The sequence below is a fragment of the Callithrix jacchus genome, chromosome 11 (assembly GCF_049354715.1).
Source record: "Callithrix jacchus isolate 240 chromosome 11, calJac240_pri, whole genome shotgun sequence".
NCBI lineage: Eukaryota > Metazoa > Chordata > Mammalia > Primates > Cebidae > Callithrix > Callithrix jacchus.
This window is the reverse complement of record NC_133512.1, coordinates 91,184,305-91,207,754: the sequence shown is the minus strand read 5'-3', so window position 1 is coordinate 91,207,754 and position 23,450 is coordinate 91,184,305. Positions and strand designations below refer to the sequence as shown.

At 49.5% G+C, this 23,450-nt stretch overlaps 1 protein-coding gene and 1 long non-coding RNA gene across 4 annotated transcripts in view; one reads left to right on the top strand and one right to left on the bottom strand.

Annotated features, from left to right (window-relative positions):
- Positions 1-314: 314 nt before the first annotated feature.
- Positions 315-22,085, bottom strand: LOC118143726 (uncharacterized). The gene is made up of 3 exons (XR_004728103.3): positions 20,898-22,085; positions 13,359-13,557; positions 315-12,853 (listed from the first exon to the last, which is right to left on the bottom strand). It is a non-coding gene; the product is annotated as an uncharacterized LOC118143726 (long non-coding RNA).
- The window catches only part of UBE3C (ubiquitin protein ligase E3C), a 202,097-nt gene continuing 200,657 nt past the window's right edge, over positions 22,011-23,450 (top strand). For all 3 annotated transcript variants that reach the window (XM_035254262.3, XM_078343339.1, XM_078343340.1), the window contains exon 1: positions 22,011-22,129. The gene's annotated coding sequence lies outside the window, so the exon portion shown is untranslated. The remainder of the gene's footprint in view (positions 22,130-23,450) is intronic.

Here is a 23,450-nt window from a genome sequence, read left to right as displayed (position 1 = left end):
ACAGCTGGACGTCTGCATTTAAGAGTCAGCTAAGCGGAGCACAGTGGCTCACACCTGTCATCCTAGCACTTTGGGAGGCTGAGGCAGGCAGATCACCTGCACTTAGGAGTTCGAGACCAGCCTGGGCAACATGGTGAAACGCATGCCTATAATTCCAGCTACTCAGGAGGCCGAGGCACAGGAATTGCTTGAACTCGGGTGGCAGAGGTTGCAGTGAACCGAGATCACTTTACTGCACTCCAGCCTGGGCGACAGAGCGAGACTCCATGTAAAACAAAAAACAAAAACAACAAAAGAATGTCAGCAAATAAGGGTCACACTCCCCACGCGAGTGTGCTCAGCCAGCCAGGACCAAGTGCCCAGACAGCCTTGAAACAACAGAAATCTGTTCTCACCATCTGGAGCTGCGAGTCAGAGATCCAGCTGTGGGTCGGGCCGCCCCCTCCAGAGGATCTTGGGGACAGTCCCTCCTCCCCTCCCAGCTCCCAGGGCCTCTTGGAATTCCTGATGTTTCTTGATGGCAGCTGCCTGGCTCCAATTTCTACCTTTGGTGTCACAGACATTCCACCCACCGTGTCTGTGCTGCCAGACCATCTTCTCAGAAGGACAGAGTCGCATGGAACTGGGGACCCATCCTTCTCCAGCACAGCCTCATCGCCTGCTAACCAGGCCTGCAGAACCCTGTCCCCAAGTAAAGTCTCATTCTGAGACTCTGGAGCAGGGACTTCACCTGTCTCTTGGGGGACACAATTCAACCACAGCACCACCTCTGAGACTTACATGTGCTGAACACGCAAACCTCGCACACAGGAGGCAGGAGCCGCTTGAGGCAGCTCACGGCAAATGCCAGACTCTGTGGCTCAGACCTGGCACAGCCTCGGCAACGGGAGCTCTTGTGGGCTGCATGGGGACAGGGACAGGTGGCATCTGGGAGATGGGAAATCCTTCCCGGGATGGAGACCATGACAGATGCGTGGAAGGGGCTGTGAGCCGGTGTGCACTGGGCTGAACATGCACTGCCGGGCCGGGCCAGGAGCTCCAGTGTTGCATGTTGGCTGCTAGAACAGGGGCCCGAGGCCTGCCCCCTACCCTCAGAGCACAGCTTCCCTGTTCAGCCAAGGCCGCCTTACCTGAGCCCTCGCCCTGCCTGCTCCATGCCTCCTTCTGCAAGGCCCCCTTGAGAGCACATCAGGAAAACTTGCAGGCATCTGACTCAAGGTTGCTGCGAGGGAAGCCGCCCTTCCATGGGTGCCTGGTCCAAGGGCACATGTGCTGTTAGGCTGTCGAGGAACAGCCCATTTGGTGACTGACCAGGAGCCTCCAGCTGTTTTTCTACCTTTAAATTCCATGGAGATGGCCGGGTGCAGCGGCTCACGTACATTGAGAGGCTGAGCTGGGAGGATCACCTGAGGTCAGGAGTTTGAGACCAGCCTGGACAACACAATGAAACCCCTATCTAACACAATACAAAAGTTAGCTGGGCGTGGTAGTGCGTCTGTAATCCCAGGTACTCAGGAGGCTGAAGCAGGTGAACTGCTTGAACCCGGGAGGTGGAGGTTGCGGTGAGCCGAGACTGCGCCACTGCACTCCAGCCTGGGTGACAGAGTGAGACTCCGTCTCAAAATAAACAAACAAATTCCATGGACAGGGTTGATGGGGGCCGTAGGACATGGAGGTGTAAGATCATCGGGTCGAGATTGAAAACCAGCCAGAAACACATTCCCAGATGTGAGTTTACGTTGTCACTCTTTGTACTTTGGCCATTGATGTGAGCAGTTATGACTGCAGTGTGGAGCAGTAGCTGGTGAAGGACCCCACGAGGCGCGGCGTGGCCTCTGAAGCTGCGTGACAGATCTCGGGATGCCGGCACGGTTAGAAGGTCACCATGGCAGGCACATGCTTTACTCTGGCCCATTAGTCCTCGTCTGCATCTGCAAATGCGGGAGGCAGCTGCCTGGGAAGATCAGCTGCTTGTAAATGTTGCATCCGTGCAAGCGTCTGACTCCTGGACGGACCCGGCACTGGAGCTCTGAGTGTGATTAGCATAATGTAGTGAGGGAGAATATTGACGTTTTGTGTATCTGTAGCCTGATAATGCTGTATGAAAAGGGATATCTACGATGCTAATGGAAATGTAATTGATGTAAAACTGCAATTCCTACAATGAACTCAGAAGGCAAAGAGCTTACTTGTAAAACAGATAAGCTGAGAGGGAGCATCAGGAATCCCGGGACATTAATCCTGACTGTATTTCTGGTGCCAAGCGCTAATAAGTAAGTGATTGTTTTAATTCACACAGGTATCACGATATTTATTGTATGCTCCAGATCAAGTTTGCCTGAGGATGGATAAATCAGTAAGTGTCTCATCACTTTATTCCTTCTCCCTCAGCAGTGTCTGTGGCACAAGCACGCCCGCTGTTATGGATGAGACAAGCAGAGGCAGGTGGCTGCAGGAGCCCAGGAGCGGGCGTTCCAGATGCATAAATAACACGCAGAGACGCGATGCTTTCCACAGCCCGGCCGAGCCCAGGCAGCCAGAGCTGTCAGCCAGAGGCGTTGGTGCTGTGTGTGAATGGATATTGTGGGACGTGATGTTGAGACTGCGGTCGAACATCTAAATTTTGCTCTCAAACTCTATGTGTTTCTTGGGCTGAGGGCAAGTGTTTGGACTTTGGAGAAACCTAGGACACTGATGGCCACGCTTGGGCAGGCGAGCACTGCAGGCTCCCACACCCTGGCTGTTGACTGGGGCCCTGGCCTCGCCCTCCCATGCTCTGCTGGAGTCCCAGCCGGCTGACCCTGTGGCTCCGCAGACCACACTGGCTTCTGGCTGGACCCTGATAACGAAGGTAAAAGATGGGAGATGGGAAGAAGGGTGATGCCAGGCATTTTGAGTCTCGGTGACTCAGTGGGTGTCCCTGGCAGCTGAGTGGTGGGCTCCCCTGTGGCCCCAGCTGCTCTAGAGTCTGAGACTGAGTACTATAGAAAATTGTCACACAATGGTGTGGATTTGGGCATCCAAACACATCAAACATAGAAATGGTGGCTCACACTTGGAATCCCAGCACTTTGCAAGGCTGAGGTGGGCAGATCACTTGAGACCAGGAGTTCGAGACCAGCCTGGCCAATATGGTGAAACCCCGTCTCTACTAAAAATACAAAAATTAGCCAGATGTGGTGGCGGGCGCCTGTGATCCCAGCTACTCAGGCGGCTGAGTCAGGAGAATCACTTGAGCTTGGGAGGTGGAAGTTGCAGTGAGCCGAGATTGTGCCACTGGACTCCAGCCTGGCCGACTGAGTGAGACTCCATTTCCAAAAAAAAAAAAAAAAAAAAGATTCTTACAGGACATCTGTTGTCTACACAGTGTCAAGGTGACCGCAGTTCGGTGGCGCGTGACTGCACGCACAGTGCCTTCTGCTCTCCTGACTGGAACCTGACTCTAGGCCTCGTCCTAGGTCAGGAGCTCCTGAGGTGCCCTCCATTGCAGGGCTGTTTGGTAGAACCCAGGGTAGCTTCTCAGAAGAACGCGTTTCAGTGAATAATGCAAAATACTTAGGCTTAAGAAGGAGAACGCGGACACTGAAATATACTCCTCGGAACATTCGAACAAACGTGTGAAAGAGCTCTGTCAATGCACAAAATGACCAGGTCTCTCGGAGGAAGGAAGGACGTGCGTACAACGTTCGAATACCTCTGTAAAAATGCGAGGCATATGGAGATGTCTGCACCGTGTGAGAGTAGAAATATCTGTGCTTCTGCTGGTGACAGAGCCACAAGGCTAATACAACCTGAGGCGCTTTGCAGCTCAGGTTCATCACTAAAGGGCGGGTCAGATTTTAGTCGGAAGTTAGTGAAAATAAAGATATAATTATTTCTCACTCAAGTTCATGGACTTCTGCGTTTTATGCACAGACCTCTTGGGGGTCTCTAAAATCTAGATCTTATCTTGCTGGAGATAATTTAAATGTTCCTTGGATTTTCAGGCTGAGATCTACACTGTTCTTCTCATGTCAGCTGGGTTTTCTTTTTTTTCTTTGAGATGGAGTCTCACTCTTGTTGCCCAGGCTGGAGTACAATGGTGCGATCTTGCCTCACCACAACCTCCGCCTCCTGGGTTCAATTGATTCTCCTGCCTCAGCCTCCTGAGTAGCTGGGACTACAGGCATGTGCCACCACGCCCGGCTAATTTGTATATTTAGCAGAGACAGGGTTTCACCATGTTGGTCAGGCTGGTCTCGAACTCCGGACCTTGAGTGATTGGCTGGCCTCGGCCTCCCAAAATGCTGGGATTACAGGCATGAGCCACGGCCCCCAGCCTCAGCTGGGTTTTAAGTGATCATTGCTCTGTCTCCCGACCACACAACCGCCTTCCCTGTGGTGTCTAACCCCTTGCGGAGTTAAAGTTCTTGGTCTTTGAGACTGAATGTTCTCAGCTGAATATTCACAGAAGAGCTGAATATTCTCTTCTGTGCTCAAGAGAAGTCTGCATTTTCCCAAGACAGCCCTTAGGAGGTGAAGGCCCTGGTGGAACTTCCAAAGCCCTTCAGGCCTGTCCTCCCCAGGACGCTGTCAGTCAGTGCGGGCTGGTCCTCCCAAAGCAGAACTCCACTTTTAATATTTTAGGGAAATTGTAGAATAATATATTTCCTCCCAGGAGACAGCTTCCTGGCCCTGAAAGCAGCATTAGTCAGCCGTGGTGCAGGCAGCTTTCTCTCCTAATGGAGCCCTGTGCACGCATCTCAGGCCCCGCCCGAGTTCTGAATTAGGTCGCAGAGGTGGACATTGGCTCGCAGTGGCTGCCGAGCTCAGACCCAGCGCGATGGTGATGGGTGTCTGCCCACAGCTCCCCTCGGTCACCAGAACCACAGAACCAGGGGGCACAGCAGGCCAACTGCTGATGGAAAAGAGAAAGAAGACCCGCAAAAGCAGTCGTGCAATGAACCTGTCTTCTTTTCCCTTGAATTAAATGGATGGGTCAGGTGAAAATTCTCCATGTGACTTGTGAATATGGACGCTGCGCTGATGGCGTGACCCATGGGGTCATGGAGTCCGCTGCATAGTGAGTGGCTGCACACGGTGTGTCACTACTTTCCCAGGACTGCCAGAACCAAGGAGCACAAACCCCGAGGCCTGAACGACGGGAATGTCAGCTCACGGCTCACAGACTGGACAGCCGAGGTCGAGCCCCGGGCAGGGCTGGATCTTTCTGTGGCCGAGGGGGAGTCTGTCCCAGGCCACGCTCCAGCTTCTGGAGGTTGCTGGCAATCTCTGGTGGTCCCGGCTCCTGGAAGCATCACCCCACCTCTTCCTGCGTGCCCACCCCTCGCTGTGCCCGTGTGCCGTCTCTCTCTGTGTCTGAATCTCCCTCATTCATGAGGGCACAGGCACACTGGATTAGGGGCCTAGTGACCTCATCCCACCTTGATGACATCTGCAAAGACCCCATTTCCCCATGAGGTCACCTTCACAGGCACTGGGGTTAGGCTCTGATGTGTGAATTTTAGGGGATGTAATTCCACCCATAACACACATGATCTCTTTGGAAAGTGGAAGCTTCTCAACGCAGGAGCAGGGTCTCCAAGGCCTTCTTGCCTCTCAGACACAGGGTCAAATTTAGGAAGTTCCAGCTGAGCCAGATTCTCCAGCACATTTCCTGCCTGACACTCCATGTGCAGGTGGGTTGGCCCAGGCCTGGAATGGCCGACGCCAATGGAAATCAATGCTTTCTCTGTGAAATGCTCACACCGCTCCTTCTCTCCTGGTCTTAGAAACCCCCTTCCATCGTGGCCTTGGTGGCGAGCTGTAAACCAGCGGTGCTGGCGCGGATGCCTGTCAGACAGGGCCCTTTATCACCACACTCAGCTGATTAATACCCATCAGCGGGGGTTCAGACGTGCTGCAGCGCTGCCTGGGAGTCACAGAGGTGTCTGTGTACGCAGGAAGTGGCAACAAAGGACTCCCCGTCTCCCTCTCTGCTGGGCAGACCTTGAGGTGGCCCTTGGGTGGAGAGCGGAGGTGCTTCAGGCAGAGGGCATTCCTCGTAGCCTCGGTGCCTCAGTATCCGCCTCTCACCAGCAGGCGTGGGCAGAGCCCTGCCCAGGTGGAGGGCTGGCAAGGCAGAAGGGACACGGGGACCTGGGGACCTGCCTCCAGGCTTTCCACAGGCACGACTGCAGCGTGACTCCAGGCATGTGGTTCACTCTGATGTGTTGCCAACAGTTTTTGTTTTTTGCCTAAATTAATCAGTTTCTTTTTTTGTAGTCAAGAACCTCAACTAACTGGATTTAGTAGTAGAATTTTAAGTAAATGAGTGCAGGAATGCTGGCCATGGATGGCCGAAGAGGCACAGATGACCCTCGGTGGTCTGTCCTGTGAGGCACCTGTCGAAAGCCAGGGCGGGGCACCAGCAACCTGGAGGCCTGGCCACCTTGTTAGATGAGGCGGGGCTTGCCATGGCTGGCCTTGGGAAGGAGGTGGCCGCTGCCTCAGCGCCCTGCACACCCTCTGCTGTTTCTTTGATGCTGCCTGTCTGCTGCAGTCAATGTTTAAGCTCCGTGACTTAAGTATTTATTCAGTGCACGCCTTACACTGAGCCAAGACGAGGAGCCCTTGGCCTGAGGTGCTGCTAAAAACAGCTATGCTGAATGTCCTTATAAAGGTATTTTTGGCCAGGCACAGTAGCTTATGCCTGTAATTCCAGCATTTGGGGAGGCTGAGGTGGGAGGACTGCTTGAGGCCAGGAGTTACAGACCAGGCTGGGCCACATGGTGAGACCAGGGGAAAAAAACATAGCCAGATGTGGTGGCGAACACTTGTGATGCCAGCTACCTGGAAGGCTGAGGTGGGTGGGAGAATTTTCTGAGCCCAGTAAGCTGTAGTCACAACACTGCACTGCAGCCTGGGCGACAGAATGAGACTCCATCTCAAAAAAGAGAAAAAAAAATATATAATGTCTTTATATATGTGTGTGTATATATATAAAGATCTGTTTCCAAGGATATTACAGAGAACTTCTGGAGGCAGAGGATATTCATTTAAAGTTTTTATAGATAATACCAAATTGCCCACCAAAGAGACTGAGCTTGTTTCTCCACCTCCTTACCCCAAACTTTATCATGTTTTCCAGTCTGGTAGGTGAGAAATAGTATTTCAAGTTAGTCTTTCTTGTTTTGTTTTTTCTTTTTTTAAGACAGAGTCTCGCTCTGTTGCCCAGGGTAGAGTGTGGTGGCACGATCTCGGCTCACGGCAACCTGTTTCCCAGGCTCAAGTGATCCTCCTGTTTCAGCCTCCTGAGTAGCTGCGATTACAGGCATGCACCCCCAGATCCGGTTAACTTTTGGGTTTTTGTTGTTGTTGAGACAGAGTCTTGCTCTGTTGCCCAGGCTGGAGTACAGTGGCGCAATCTCAGCTCACCACAACCTCCGCTTCCTGGGTTCAGGCATTCTCCTGCCTCAGCCTCCTGAGTAGCTGGGATTACAGGCACCAGCCTCCCGAGTAGCTGGGATTACAGGCACCAGCCACCATGCCCAGCTAATTTTTGTATTTTTAGTAGAGAAAGGGTTTCTCCATGTTGGCCAGGATGGTCTCCAACTCCTGACCTCAAGTGATCCACATGCCTCAGCCTCCCGAGCTGGGATTACCAGGTGTGAACCACCAAGCCCGGCCTAAATGTAGTCTTAACTTGCATTTATCTTTTCCTATGAGTGATGATGGGGGTGTTTTCGTAGGCATCAAATCATTTGTGTTTCTTTTCCTAAGAATCACCTCTCACTTTCTGTCCTGTGACCATGTTTTTCTTTTGGATGTCTGGTCTTTTTCATGCTGAGCTGGAGGAGCTCTTTGTAAATTGACGAGATTAGTTCTCAGTGTATTGTATGTGTTATAAATATTTATTCTCAGTTTGTCTCTATAATGGTTTGATTTATGCATTTTTCTTTCAAAAAAACAGTGACATTTTTATTTAGTCAAATTTATCAATATTTTCCTTTATGGTTTCTGGGTTTCATGATGCCTTAGAGATGCGGTTCCCACCATGAGATTGTTAAAAGCACTCGGTTTACTCCGCGCCTGAGTGTGGAGCCGCACACGCAGAACAGCCTCCTGCTTCGTGACTGGTGGCCACTCCCTGTGGCTCTCCCCACGACCCGCGCCCAGGCCACACCAGCTCTGGAACATTCTGAACACCGCCGCTGTTTGATTGCTGCTGTGTTTTCTTTAAAGACAATGAAGATTTTTAGAGTGGGGAATGGACATGGTCAGATTCACATCTAGCAAAAGCTGGAAGATGATTCCGGAAGACACCGGGCAATCCGGCCATGAGGTTCCAGAGACGGTGGTCTCTAGGGGAGCAGCAGGGGCAAAAGGACCAGGATGAATTTTTCTCTTTTTTCTAGGAAAGGCATTTTTAAGGATGTAGAACTTATTTTCTGATAGAAAGTAAACAAAATATTTGAGTACTGTCCCTACCTACAATTCAGTGGAGATCTGAACACCCCTCGCACCCCCAGTTCACGCCGCATCGCTGAGGATGTGCTGCGGACTCTCCTGGGTTCCTTCACGGTGTGCACACACACGGCTCTGCTTCTGTGCACGCACAGGTTAGCACGTGTACATAGTTATTGAGTACGGGTTAGTAAATACGCATGCATCTTAATTGCAATAAAAATTAAATGCCTCATTTCCCCCTTCAAATCCACTCCTTCACAGTTGATGATGATAAGTTGATGTAAAATATATGCCATTTGTGACATCACGTAAATAGTAACTGTCTGTAAGTAACATAAACTAACAAACGTGCCTGGCTATGCGAGCTGCAGAAGGCCGGGTCCCCGTCCCACCTTTTCTCTTCATTTACTTCTGCCAACATATTTCGTTCCAGTTCTCGCCTCCCCGCGATGGAAGAGGAGGATGTTAACGCGCTGCCCTTCTTCCTGCTTTTCTTCGCTGGTCTCCCCCAGTCTGTATTTGTTCTCATTTGCACACTCCCAAGTTCTGTGCTTGCGTTCTGTTTTGTAATTATCGTCCAGTCTTCCACACTTGGTGGTTCTGTGGCTGGAAAATGCAGTAAAAGGCATTTGCCTTATTGGAGAACTAGTCAAAGCCACAATGAGACCCCACTTCACACCTGCCAGGATGGCGGTCATCAAAATCGTGGCTAAGAACAAGTGCTGGAAAGACATGGGAAAATCGGACCCTCATACACTGCTGGCGGGAATGTAAGACGGTGCCGCCACTTTGGACACAGTCTGGCAATTTCTCAAAAAGTTAAACATAGGCCAGGCTGGTGGCTCATGCCTGTAATCCTAGAACACTGGGAGGCCAAGGCAGAAGGATCACTTGAGCCCAGGAGTTTAAGACAAAGTGTGGGCAACATAAAGAGACTAACTCTACAAAAAAGTTATTTATTTATTTATTTATTTTTATTAGAAAAAGAAAGAGACATTAGACCTCCCCCTCTCCACAGGAGGACAAACAAGAGGCCATGTGAGCACATGCAGAAATGGTGGCTGCCTACCAGCCAAGATGAGAGGCCTCAGGATGAAACCTGCCATAGATGGGCTGACTTAAACAGTGAAAGTTTTTTTTTTTTTTTTGGAAAGAAGAAAAGAAAGAGAAAAGGAGTGAAGGAGAGGAAGAAAGAGGAAGAAAAAGAGGGAGAGAGGATGGGAACATTGCTTTATTCTAAAAATGGGTATTAATAATGGCCGATCAATATTTTGTGTATTTAAAATGGAGAGCTCTATAGATATTTATTAAGTTTACTTGTTCCGCATCTGAGTTCAAGTCCTGATTGTCCTCATCAATTTTCTGTCTCGTTGAGTCTAAATCTCTTTATGGGTCTTTAGGATCGTTAACTCTTATTGTTGCATTGATTCTTTTAATTTTTAAATTTTCTAAAAATTTAAAAATTAGCCCGACGTGGTGGTGCACACCTGTAGTCCTAGCTAACTAGTTAGGCTAGTCCTAGCTAGATGTGAGGACCTCTTGAGTCCAGGACGTTGAGGTTGCATCAAGCCATTATTGTGCCACCGCACTCCAGCCTGGGTAATAGAGTGAGACCTTGTCTTAAAAAATGTTGTTGTTTTAATTAAAAAAAAAAAAAGGTAAACGGGGCCAGCCATGGTGGTTCACTCCTATAATCCCAGCATTTTGTGAGGCCAAGGTGGGTGGATCACTTGAGGTCAGGAGTTTGAAACCAGTGTGGCCAACATAGCAAAACCCCATCTCTACTAAAAATACAAAAATTAGCCGGGCCTGGTTGTGCATACCTGTAGTCCCAGCTATCAGGAGGCCGAGGCACGAGAATAGCTTGAACCTGGGAGGTGGAGGTTGTAGTGAGCTGAGATTGTGTCACTGCACTGCAGCCTGGGTGACAGAATGAAAAAAGTTGCACATAAAGTTGCCATATGGGCTACTCCTAGGTATATACCCAGGAAGAATGAAAACACGTTCACCCAAAATCTTGTTCACGAATGTTCACGGAAGCATAGTTTTTGCTATAGCCAAAAAGTGGAGACGACCCAAATATCCAGGAACTGAGGAACTGGATGAAGAAAACGTGAAATGTCCATGCAGTAGAATGTTATTCAGCAATGAAAAGGAGTGAAGTGTTGACACACCCTACGACGTAGATAAGCCTTGAAAACTTTCTGCCAAGCACAGGCAGCCAGTCGCTAAAGACCACCTATTACATGATTCCATTTACATGAAACGTTCCTAGCTGGCGAATCCTCAGAGGCAATGAATAGATGAGTGGTTGCCTGGGACTGGAGGGGGGAGACGTATCAGGGAGAAATGGAGGATGACTGCAGCGGGCAGAGGGTTTCTTTCTTTTTGGTGTGATACAAAAGTTCTCAAACTGCTCGTGGTGATGGTTGGCCAACTCTGAATATACTAAAAACCACTGAATCCTACAGTCTCAATTGATGGTGTGTGAATTACATCTCAATAAAATTGTTTAAAAATCCACTTGTGATTTTATGATGATGTGATTCCCTTTGGAGCCAGACGGTATGACTGGACCTATAAAAAGAAACATAATCCTTGGCTTCCAAAGCTCTGCCGCTCAAAGTGGACTCTTCCAGGCAGAAGGTCTAGGTGACTGTCTCTTAATTAATTTTTTCCAGCTTTGCACTTACTGTCGAATAGACTTGTGCTTTGCTTTGCTTATATTTTTGTTTTTATAATTTTACTATGATGTGTGTGTGTGTGTACATTCTCCTTGTAAAATTTAAAATATTACTGAAAGGTCTAAAGTCACTTCGATCACTCCGTCTTCTCCCAACCCCAACTTCCTCCCACCACACCTGTGCATACTCCAGACCTTCACATTTGAATTTCCCTAAATCTTCACATATCCATAAAAGTGTATATTTTGCACCTGCGTATGTGTGTGTTTAGCATAAGTAGTGCCCCCATCATGCTACAATGTGTCCTGCTGCTTTTCAGCTGCTCAGTTTTCCGTCATGTGTCAACGCCGTAGTTCCTCCAGTCACCCACTGTGGTAGATCTGTAGGTGCCCCCGAGTCCTGTATTTCACTTTGCTGGAGTACCAACTTGAGTAATTTTTTCAGGTCTTGTGTGGCATATGGATATCCGTTTTTTGACCTCGCAGGTGGCTAATTGTTCATGTGCTCTGGAATTCTAGGTTCAGCAACTTTTCCCTCTGAGTTTTGGACACTTCACTTCATTGTATTATCACATATTATTGCCAAAAAGAAATCTGAGGAGCCTTGTTGCGGTAGAGCTGCCTTCTCTCCTCCCAGAAGCTCTTAGGATTTTATTTATATTCTACAATTTCATCAGAGTGTGTCTTGGTGTGAGACCGTGTTTTAAATTCATTCTGCTGCTATTCTCTAGGTCTTTGTCATCCAATAATATGACTTTCTTCTGCTCAGAGAATTGTCTTCTATGATTTCTTCCCTGTTTTATTTCTTTGAAATTCTCTTTCCTTCTGTAGTTACTTTTCTGTAACTCCTATTAGATAGATGTCAAATCTCTGTGGCGTTTTCTGTTTTGTTTGGTTTTTGGGTTGGAGTCTTGCTCTGTCACCCAGGCTGGAGTGCAGTGGTGCAGTCGTGGCTCATTGCAACCTCCGCCTCCCGGGTTCAAGCAATTCTCCTGCCTCAGCCTCCCGAGTAGACTAGCTGAGACTACAGGTGTGTGCCACCACGTCTGGCTAATTTTTGTACTTTTAGTAGAGATGAGGTTTCACTATATTGGACATGCTGGTCTCAAACTCCTGACCTGAGGTATTCTGCCTGCCTTGACCTCCCAAAGCGCTGGGGTGACACGTGGGAGCCACCGTGCCCCACCCTCTGTTTCTTGGTGTTTCTCTGATAGTTTCCATCTCTTTGTTGCTTTGCTCTATGTGAAGGGAAGATTCCTTCCCATTTATCCTTCATTGTATCAGTGTAAGCTTTTCATCTCAGCAGTTCTATGCTTCTTCCTGAACATAGTTTTGATTTCTCCTTTTCTTAAGAACTTACTCTTCTTTTATGAAGCCAGCCACTCTGCTGAACGTGTGTGAGGATGCTAAGACTTTTTCAGAAGTTCAATTCTACCCTCTCGGTTATCAGCCATTCTGCTGTTTCCTCTTAGGTCCTCTTTTACATACTGGGTTTTCAGGAACGCCTGGTGGGTTGTGTGTTCCATGTGTTTATGAGACAGGGGCCGTGTGGGTCAGTGTCGGTCTCTGGAGCTGAGTTTGGTTTAGTTCTAGCGTTTCGTTCAAGAAAAGGACTTAGTTCTAGCAAAGCCTGGCTTTCTGTCTCTTCAGATGTCCTTCGACTTATCTCAGATGTCCTCAGCCTCAGCCTCAGCTCTGCACAGAACTTCCCTTCCCCAGGCCCTGCAACAGAGGATGCAAAGGTTTCTAGGAGTGGGACTGTTGTGTGGTGTAAACATACTCCATAAAACCCCAATGAAGAGATGGGTCTAAACTCCAGGTCAGAGGAGCTGCCCCCAGATATTTCACTTCACTTCCAGATAAAAGAGCTACTATCATGAAATCCCAAGGAATGCACGCTGGCCAGGGCTGGCTCTGTGCCAGGTGTCCATGTGCATTACTCAGTGAGGGGCACAGACACCACAGTTGCCACCCTGTTGTGCAGGTGGGAGGTAGGTACCCTCATCGTTCCCAGCGCAGAGCACGGTAGGCGGCTGCATGGAGAGACTGGGGGTCTGAGGCTTCGGGGAGCCGCAGACGGGGCTCGGGGCTCGAACTCCAGGCCTGAGCTCCAGTCTCTAGAGTGGACGGCTGTGGAGCTGCTTCCCTTCCACATGCAGGGGGAGGCCCGCTGTGCCCATCCTGAAGGGGCACAGGCAGAAATGGAAACTCGGGGCTGCTCTCTTACCAGTCGTGTGACCGCAGACACGTGGCAGAACCTCTCCACAGCCCGCTTCTTCAGCAAGACGATGGTAATGTCCTGGAATACGGAGCAGCTGCTGGGTGCTTGTGAGAATTCAGCCGGGGGTGGTGTATGCAGCAGCTGCTACATACGTGTTCATTAACCGATGGTCTCACTGGAGGCATAAGACCAGGGGCCTGTGAAACTATCACAGAAAAAAGCAAGAAAATATCACATTTTGCTAAAGATACTCTATCCCATGCTATATTAAAAATGAAACAGCTCTTGGTTAAATGAACTCTGATTCCCTATAGGCTCTCTGGACACCAAGGTGGCTGGCACATTACATGGCGGTTGACTGGCCGGGCACAGTGGTTCATGCCTGAAATCCCAGCACGTTGGGAGGCTGAGGCGGGCAGATCACCTTAGGTCAGGAGTTCAACCTACCAACCTGGCAAAACCCTGTCTTTACTAAAAATACAAAAATTAGCCAGGCATGGTGGACACTCCAATCTGGGTGCCAGAGTGAGACTCCGTCTCAAAAAAAAAAAAAAAAAACAAAGGCAGGGGCAGTTGGCCAAGAGATCCACTGGCGTGTGGACGAAGAGCCCTCGGCCATCCGGGGTCCATTTACTTCCCATGGTGGTTCACGCCTGGGCACAGGTGAATGATCTGCCCTCGCAAGGGACCCGACCCCACTCCCTGCCTCTGCTGGAATGCAGGGGACTCCTGGGGAGGAGCGTAGAAACTCCTGGGTGGTCTCTGCTTCCTCCAGAGCGACTTCCTGAAAGTTACCCTCCCTCTGTTCTGCGCCTGGCGCTCCTCCAACCCCTTTCTGGAAACTTCTTCCTTTCTTCATTGGAGCCCTGGCCTGTCTAGCTGGAGCCTCCAGTTGACACCCGTGTGGTTTTACATGAAACAAAGGAGCTGTGGAAAGAACAGAGTGCCGGCGCCTCCCCTCACGCCTCTCAACGTGTGTCTACCCTCCCGTGTTCATGCCTCCTGCCCTTCTGGGAGAACCTGTCCGATTGTCCCAGTTGTCAGCAGGGACTTGGTTTAGGTTGAAATGATGGCCTTGTACTTGGACAAGGTACTAAAGCCATTCTTCACGTACTATAAACAATCCCACAAAGGTTGTTTCTGAATAAATGGGAGGATCTTTGTGCACTGAGTAACACAGACTGGTCCTGTCCGAGGATGCCTCGAACAGGGTTCAGGCCCTGCTCTCTTGTCCCTCAGTCTCCGAAGGCCTCCTCTTGGAAATGCCGTCGAGATGCCCTGACAAGAAGGCCAGCTGGGGTGCCCATCCCCTCTGTGGTCCTGCTCAGCTCTGCTGGGGTTCCTGACCCTCCTCCTCCCTGTGGTCTGGCTCAGTTCTGCTGGGCTTACAGGGGAAGAGTGCTCTACAGAATCAGCAGAGAGGACTCACTTCCCGCCAGGGAGCACTCGCTTCCTGCCAGGGGGCACTCACTTCCCACCAGGGGGCACTCACTTCCCGCCAGGGGGCACTCACTTCCCGCCAGGGGGGCACTCACTTCCCGCCAGGGGGCATTCACTTCCCACCAGGGGGCACTCGCTTCCCACCAGGGGGCACTCACTTCCCGCCAGGGGGGCACTCACTTCCCGCCAGGGGGCATTCACTTCCCACCAGGGGGCACTCGCTTCCCACCAGGGGGCACTCACTTCCCACCAGGGGGCACTCACTTCCCGCCAGGGGCACTCGCTTCCCGCCAGGGAGCACTCTGGCAGTCCCTTACCCCTGGTAAGGCACTTCCCACTTGAGTTGCTGGAGTGGTTGTGGGGTAACTTGAGCCTTAGATCCAAGGTTGTTTACCTCCTCAGGGACACCGGTAGCTTTCCTGAACAATGGCACCCCTCCAGAGTTATCCTGGACCCAAGACTAGTTCCAGAACAATCAACTCTAAGTTGTTTAAGAAGGCTGTGTACATTAAAACAGCCATAAATCATGGTAATGAATCCCGCAGCATGGAGAGAAATCCATTACACATCTGATACAGGGGGCTATTGCTTCAGGACTTGATGCACGCGCCTTTGGGGGCATAAAATGTGGTATTAACAAACTGCCCATGAACAGAAAACATTGCACTTTCGGGGGTGGAGGGGAGAGAACCCACTCGACATGGAAATGCTTTATTATTATAAAACTTCTTGAGGCCAACAGGTCAGCAAGGAGGATTTATAAACACATCACTTCGCCTGTTGGAAGGATTTCAGCATAATTAGCTGCGCCCCTTCAGCAAGGTGAAGTGCATCCCGAGTCTCGGCAGAGCCATAAAAAAGCAGGAAGTGGCACTGGCGTGTGCACATGAATTCGCAGCATCTGAAAATGCTCCCTACTTTTCAGACTAAATGGGTCTGCCTTTGAGACGGGCAGGGATGGCAGGGAACGTCCTGAGCCTTACCAAAAAGCACAGGCGCTCTGAGCAGAAGTATCGGCGCCAGGCCCGTGCCTGCCAGGCAGCCCAAGGTCAGCTGTCTTCTGAAATCCTTGCAGTTGGAAGTGAAAATGCTGATGCATTTCGGCACAGTCCTCATTTGATTTCCATTTGCAAATGAACAGGGATGATTTCTTCCACTTACCCTTGGTGATTAACTGTTGGCCATGAACATCACACAAACAAATGAGTTTGCCCCAGTTTTCAACTTCATAAATTGGACGCTTCAGAAAAGCCACATCTCAGGTTTCTGGGTCAAGTGTGAACAAGCCCAGGGTAAGTCTACAAGTCCTTAACCTTGTGTTGGGTCTGGCGTGTTCCCATCTTGAGCCTCTTGCTTTCCATTCTCAGTCCTGCTTTGGGTTCTTTCCAGTGGGTGGTCACCAGGGACAATCACCTAGTGACCTTCACGAAGGGCACTGTGACGTGTGGGTTAGGACACGGTGGGGCTATTTGGCACTGCTCCTTCCAGGATCGAGACGCCCACAGGATCGTTCCAGAGGGTCAACTCAGTTTGGTGATTTGGGAATTCTGGTTCCCCACTAACCCTGGAAGTTTTCAGAGCAGTGTCCCCATGGTGGTCCCTGGGTGGACGCCTTCTCCTTGAGGTGCCTGTGGGGAGGGCGTGGGGCAGATGTGGAGCTGCTCCTTGACACTCCCTGTGAGCTTCCTCAGCACGGAGGAGATATCCCAGGCCCACCTGGGCCACAGCCAGGGAGGCAGCTACTGAGACACTAAAGGGCCTGTGTCTGTGAAGGAGGAACAAAATCCACATCTGCAAGAGAAAACTTCCGGGTCCACACGTTTCTCTTACTAAATGAATGTGACCACAGAAAGTCTATTCACAGTATTTGGGCTGGAACAAGCATTCCATCATCGCCTGGGTCCCCCAGTGGGGAAAGGAGCTAACTTAGGACAGAAATGTGATGGATGCAAGGTCGTCAGAAGAAGAAAGGATATGTGTCCCCACCCAAATCTCATCTTGAATTGTAGCTCCCATAATCCCCTCGTGTCATGGGAGGGACCCTGTGGGAGGTAATTGAATCGCAGGGAGGGTTTTTTCTGTGCTGTTCTCAAGATAGTGAATAAGTCTCATGACGAGATCTCATGTTTTTTTTTTTCTTTACTTGTTATCCAGTAAGAGATCTGATGGTTTTATAAAGGCTGTTCCTCTGCACACGTTCTCTTGCCTGTCACCATGTAAGACGTGCCTTTGTTCCTCCTTCACCTTCCGCCATCACTGTGAGGCCTCCCAGCTATGTGGAACTGGGGGTTCATTAAACCTCTTTTTCACTATAAATTAACCAGTCTCGGGTATTTCTTCATAGCAGGATGAAGACAGTCTCATACAGGAAGTCATTTAGCAATGGCAATTCTAAGACCTAGAGTTTTTACAGAAGAGGACAGTTTTATTCCTGAGTGTCTCCTGGTTTTCCCCCTTTCTCTCTGGTGGCTCCTGCTCCCCACTATCCTGAAAACCCAGCAGGCCCTCCCTCAGTCTGCATGCCCCACCCATCACCCACATGCACAGAACCTTCCCCTGAATAGTTTCTGAACCTGTTGCTCTCTGTCCCTCCCTGGTCTCAGCCCTCATCCACACCTGCCTGCCTGAGCTTTTACAATAGTCTGCGGGTCTCCCTGCACTTATTAAACGTGGATTTTTCTCAAGGTTCAGGCCTTGGTCTCTTCACATTCTAAGATCTTCCTGTGCAACTAATGTAGTTTCATGGTTCTGACTCCCAAATCTACATCTGTACCCATAACTTCTTTTTAGAGCTCTGGATGAAAATGTTCAGCTACCTATTTGATGTCTCCACATGGATGTCTCACAGGCCGCTCGAATTCAGCATGTCCCCAATGGGGTGCCTCCTTACTCCTGTTCCTCCTCTGGTGTGGTGTCGGGGTGCCATCCTCCAGCCGGCTAAGAGGCCAGATACCCCGGAGTCACACTGGTGTTCTCCCTCACAGTCAACCTCCTCACCCAACTCACCAGCGGGATTCGTGGAGTCCTCCATCCCAATGGCTCCTGAATCTATTTCTCTTCCCCCTACCATGGTCTCTGGCTTCCTCAATAACTTCTAAGCTTTGGCAATTTCTTTCTGGGGTCCCAGTATTGAGTTTAGCTTTCTCCAACCCATTTCCCAAACTTTTCAACAACAACAACAAAGTCTTCTGATAGTTTCCTGTGCACGTGCAGTCAAATCTGACACTTACAACGTGGGAGACAAAGTTCTGCGTGATTTGGCAACAGCAGAATGGACCAATAAATCACGATGTTGTAATTCAGTGAAACATCGTACAACGAAGAGAGCGAACCAGCCATGGCTAAACACAACAATGTGGACAGAGGTTGCAAACATACTTCGAAACATTTCCCTTAAAAATGGATTGTGTCAGGCTGGGCGCGGTGGCTCACGCCTATAATCCCAGCACTTTGGGAGGCCAAGGCAGGTGGATGACCTGAGGTCAGGGGTTTGAGACCAGCCTGGCCAGCATGGCGAAACCCTGTCTCTACTAAAACATAAAAATTAACCAGGTGTGGTGGGTGCCTGTAATCCCAGCTACTCAGGAGGCTGAAGCAGGAGAATCGCTTGAACCTGGGAGGCGGAGGTTGCAGTGAGCCGAGATTGTACCACTGCACTCCAGCCTGGGCAACAAAATCAAGACATCATCTTTAAAAAAAAGGTTGTGTCTACTGAAGCCTAGCAAATAAAAAAATAACAAAAATATATGAAAAACACAAAGGAAGAAGAAAAAAGTAGGAAAAAAGAGAATATGAAAAAAATAAAAAAGAAGAAATGGATTGTAGACTGAGCAATATGATGAGATTCCATGTCTGTGAAAATTTCTTTTAAAATTAGCCAGACACGGTGGTGTGTGCCTATAGTCCCAGCTACTCGGGAGGCTGAGGCAAGAGGATCGCTTGAGCTCAAGAGGTTGGGGCTGCAGTGAACCAAGATCATGCCACTGAACTCCAGCCTGAGTGACAGTGCGAGACCCTGTCTATCCCCTGCAAAAAAAGAAAAAAAAATTGTGTTTGATAGGGGAAGAGGCCATGCAGAGGTGGGAATGCAGTTTTATAAGAAATCTCTCTACCTTCTGCTGCATAAGAAATCTCTCTACCTTCTGCTGCATAAGAAATCTCTCTACCTTCTGCTGCATAAGAAATCTCTCTACCTTCTGCTGCATTTTGCTTCGAACCTATTTCCTCACTGCCGGCGTGCAGTGGTGCAATCTTGGCTCACTGCAATCTCCCCCTCTGGGTCCAAGAGGTTCTCTTGCCTCAGCTTCCCAAGTAGCTCAGATTACTGGCACCCACCATCACGCCTGGCTAACTTTTGTATTTTTAGTAGAAACTAAAAGTCTCTTTAGTAGGGATTCACCATGTTGGCCAGGCTTGTCTTGAACTCCTGACCTCAAGCGATCCTCCCACTTTAGCCTCCCAAAGTGCTGGGATTACAGGTGTGAGACACACGCCTGGTCCTACCCCCTCTAATATCTTTTTTTTTTTTTTTTTACAGTTTCCTCTATTCTTTTTGTCTCTTTATTCTTTCTTTTTATCTCTGTCTTCATATTAGAGGGTTTCATCAAATGTCTTGTGATCCTTAGCTATCCGTTCGCATTTGAGAATGAGTTACTAAAAAACTCTTGAAAGCTTCATGTGTCTGGTAGATTAAGAGAGCCACAAGTTCTTTCTTCAGCTCTTGGCCTCAAGCGATCTGCCCGCCTCAGCCTCCCAGAGTGCTGGGATTACAGGCATGGGCCACTGCGCCCATTCTGCCACGAATTTTTCCTACTTGTCTTATTGAGAGGTGGACCCGCTCTCCCTTCCCTTGAACTTGGGCTCACCTTAGTGACTTCCTTGACCAATGGAATATAGTAAAAGTGACTTCCAAGGCTTCCAAGGCTAGATCACAGAAAGTCTTGTGGCTTCTGCCCAGGCTTCTTGGCATTCTGGCTCATAGAGATCAGCTACAACGCTGTAAGGAAGCCCGAGTGGTGCCCTGGAGGGGCCCATGCAGAGAGGCACCCATGCTACTGGTCGACTTCCTGGATTGTACTGCCAGCCTGCAGCCAGGTGACGGAGCCATTCTGGAGGCAGATCCTCCAGCCCCAGCCAAACCACTCCAGATGACATTGTGTGAAGGGAAAACGAGCTGTCCTCACTGAGACCTGCCCAAATTCTCAATTTCTATGGAAAGTAAGTGATTGCTGTTTTAAACCACTACATTTTGAGGTGGCTCGTGACACAGAAAAATGCAATCATCCATCTCCTGCCTGGGTGCCAGGGGGAAGATGGCAAAGCACGTTGCCACCTCTGGCCTGAGACTCATCTGCTCTTCCCACCTCCCCCTGCACTCGGTGTCCTCACATAAGAAGCCCCTTTAGTTCAGTTTCTCCAGAGATCTCCAGTTGCCTGCAGAGGGCATCGCAGGTCTCACATCGATGCATCCAAATTTCCAAACCAGCCTGTGTTTGAGGTACAGGTGACAAGCACATGAGGAGTTGTTCAACATTGTCCTCCCTCAGAGACATGCAGGTGACAACCACCACGAGGCATCACGGCACATCTGTCAGAACAGCCAGAATCAAAACCAGTAACACAAATGCTGGCAAGCATGCTGAGAAACCGGTCCACTTGCACATTGCTTATGAGCTGTAGGGACAGCTGCTGCGGACTATAGGTTGGCAGTTCTTTTTAAAACTAGAAGTGGACTTACCATGTGACCCAGCTGCTGCGCTCCTGAGAAAGGAAAACTGGTAGAAACTTGTGCATGAATGTTAATAGCAGCTATATTTGTTAAAGCCCCTAACTGGAAACTACCCACAAGTCCTTCAATGGATGAACAGCTAAACAAATAGTGGGTCATCCCTACAAGGGAACGGTAGCCAACAACGAAAAGTAACGAGCTATTGATATGTTCAACATGGGTGACCCTCAAAGAAATCGGGTGGCATGAAAAAGCAAATCTCAAAGGGACACAGACTGCATTCAGTGTTAACGTAAACAATTATCGGGTTAGTGGTTGCCAAGCACAAGGGATGGGGCAGCGAGGGTGGGTATCTGGGGAGCACAGGGGACTCTTACCATGATAGTCCAGTTGAATACCTGATTGTGGTGGTTCCATGGAGTTACATGTGTTGTAAAGTCTTAGAGCTACACACATGCACACACACACAAGTACATGTCTAGGTGATGAAATCTGAAAAAGATCCGTGGATCGTACCAGTTTCCTGATTTTGATATTATACTATAACTGGGTAAAAATTTAACACGGGGGGAGGCTGAGTGGAGAGCGTGTGGAAACTTTCTATACATTCATTCACAACTTCTTGTGAATCTGTAATTATCACAAAAGTAAAAGCTATAGCCAGGTGCGGTGGCTCACACCTGTAATCCCAGCACTTTGGGAGGCTGTGGTGGGCGGACCACTTGCATCCAGGAATTTGAGACCAGCCTGGACAGCAATAGTGAGGTCCCATCTCTTAAAAAAAAAGTAAAAGTTATTTAAGAAATAGTCTTGGCTTATGGACAATGATAAATAAATAGTAACTTTGAAGAAACACGTGGACAACCCTCCTCGTAAAATCAGTCTCTCCTGTGAATCTTTATGCTCCTCACCCAACACTCTCCAGTTCCCTGGAAAGAGCCGTGCCCCTAATCCTCCGCGTCAGAGGTGGCTGCGTCTCCCCAGCAGCTGATTCCTTTCCCTTCTTTAGTAATAGAACCTCTGATTCTTAGCTAGGTGTTTTCCCACCCAGAATAAAGGTGACCTTTCAGCCTCTCTGGGACCTACGTGGGTTCGTAAGGAGGGCTATCTGCAGTCTCTGGGACAGACACTTGATGGGAGGGAACGTGTCCTTTGCCTCTTTCCTTTTTCTGGAAGGGAGGCGATGGCTGGGGCTCAAGCATCCTCTTGAATCAAGGAGGTAGGAGCCGCTGTTATTCTGAATTTTCCATCCTCAGTAAATTCCACACTTCACTTACGCACCATCTCAGGCCTCTAAACATGACCAGCCTCAGCCCAGAACTCTTCTCTCTTGACACGGTTTGGCTGTGTCCCACCCAAATGTCAACATAAATCGGATCTCCCGGAATTCCCACGTGTTGTGGGAGGGGCCCAGCGGGAGTTAACTGAATTACCGGGCTGGTCTTTCCCATGCGATTCTCATGGTAGTGAATAATCTCACGAGATCTGGTGGGCTTATCAGGGGTTTCCAGTTTGGCTTCCTCTCATTTTCTCTTGCTGCTGCCGCGTAAGAAGTGTCTTTTGCCTCCCGCCGTGATTCTGAGGCCTCCCTCCCCAGCCATGTGGAACAGTAAGTCCAATTAAACCTCTTTTTCTTCCCAGCCTCAAACACGTCTCTATCAGCAGCATGAAAACAGACTAACACATCTCTTCCATCTTTCCGCTCAGATAACGCCTCTTCGCTTTTAAGGTCTTAGATTCTGCTTCCCCCAGTAAGCCTTCCCTGAGCTGAAACTCAGATGAGTCATAAGCCCCTGTTGGGGTGACTTCCCTTTTTTTAAAGTTTTTGTTTTTTTTTTTTTTTTTTTTTTTTTTTGAGACGGAGTTTCGTTCTTGTTACCCAGGCTGGAGTGCAATGGCGCAATCTCGGCTCACCACAACCTCCACCTCCTGGGTTCAGGCAATTCTCCTGCCTCAGCCTCCTGAGTAGCTGGGACTACAGGTGCGCGCCCAGCTAATTTTTTTTTTTTTTTTTGTATTTTTAGTAGAGACGGGGTTTCACCATGTTGGCCAGGATGGTCTCGATCTCTTGACCTCGTGATCCACCCGCCTCGGCCTCCCAAACTGCTGGGATTACAGGCTTGAGCCACCGCGCCCGGCCCTCTTTTTTCTTTTATTGTGGTAAAATCCACATCACAGCATTTATCATCCTAATCATTTGTAAGCGTACAATTCAGTGGTGGTAGATGCACTTGACACGCTAGGTAGCCGTCCCCACTAGCTACACCGCAGACTTTTTCATCACCTCCGCACAAACTCTGCATCCATTAAAGCATGACTTTCCCTGCCCCTAAACCAAGCCCCTGGTCATCTCCATTTATGAATCTGCCAATTCCAGATAGGATTTTTTTTTTCTTTTTTTGAGACATAGTCTGGCTCTATCACTCAGGCTGGAGCGCAGTGATGCAATCACAACTCACTGCAGACTCGACTTCCCAGGCTCCAGCAACCTTCCTGCCTCAGCCTCCAGATCAGCTGGGAATACAGACGCAGGCCTCCTCTCCCAGCTAATTTTTTTGTATTTTTTGTAGAGATGAGGTTTTGCTGTGTTGTTCAGGCTAGTCTCAAACTCCTGAGCTCAGGTGATCCACCCGCCTCAGCCTCCCGAAGTGCTGGGATTACAGGCGCGAGCCACCACGCCCGGCCGGTGACTTCCCTTTTTATGGGAATTTCCCTACACTGAGAACTTCCAGCTCTCTGAAAACAGACAGAATTACAGGGAGGACCCCAGGAGCCATGTCTGCCTGTCATGGCTCAGGAGGGATGGATGGACCTTGACCCAGCCTGGGCCACGCAGACTCTGCTCTGAGAGCTTGGCTTTGTGACCCAGCCCCCTCACTGGGTCAGGCCTGTGAGCCTCGACTAACTGGGGTGCTGTGGATGGCCACGCT